Genomic DNA, 1,053 nt, shown 5'->3' with positions numbered 1-1,053 from the left:
ATCTGACCTGCTATGTTTGCATTTGGTGGAAACTTTAATGGGAATGTTACACTAACATTGTGTTTATGGTTATGTAGGTATTTAATAACAGGAGGAGTCTCTCTTTTTGTCCCAGGACTGCGTTCTTTTTGTATGACATTGTATTTTGTTTTAGCAACAATGCATGCATATGTAGCATTTTCGAAACCAAATCGCTGGATAGCTGTGCAGATGTTACATTGAGATCACTGTCATCTTCACGCGATCAATCGATTAACTGATCTATCAACATTAAGTCATCACGTGATTCGGCTTTCTAGAAACTTCTATTGAAACTTATAAAAAGATGAGTTTTTGGCGGCAAGTACAGAATGTTGAGGCAGTTGTTGTAACGAATCCATTTTCGTTTTCTATTTACCAACCGTGCAGATAGAAGGTATTGATCTGCCGTCATGAAATCAACGTGATTATTTTCCCAGTGGTGATGGGCTACTCTCAGACTAATACGTACCAGCTATTTTGTGGTTGACCCCTTTAATATGTCTCTCTCAGCGTGTACAAATCGTTGCTTTAATTCTTCATCCAAAGTCCAACACAGAAAACACTATATGCAGTAAATTAAGTTTCTGTTAATTGTTCGTGAGAGTTGTTTATCATTTTAAGTGCAGCTCTAAAAACACATTCTGATTCGCTACAAGCATCAATGAACATTTACAACAGAAAGCACATCGCAACACACACACACACACACACACACACACACACACACACACGCACGCACGCACACACACACACACACACACACACACACACACACACACACACACACACACACATACATACGTACGTATGTACATATTTGCGTATATATATTTACACATGCATACATAAATACACACACACATACGCACACACACAAATACACATACGTACATACATACATACATACATACATACATACATACATACATATATACGCACATCATATGCATTCATTCAAATAAACATGCCTAACGTCACTGTAAATTGATACAATCACCAACGTGTTTCGCAGCGTCTCAAAGAAGCGCTGGG

This window comes from Octopus bimaculoides, chromosome 15 (assembly GCF_046866305.1).
Source record: "Octopus bimaculoides isolate indiv1 chromosome 15, ASM4686630v1, whole genome shotgun sequence".
In the NCBI taxonomy this organism is placed as follows: Eukaryota; Metazoa; Mollusca; class Cephalopoda; order Octopoda; family Octopodidae; genus Octopus; species Octopus bimaculoides.
Note: the sequence above shows the minus strand (reverse complement) of the source record.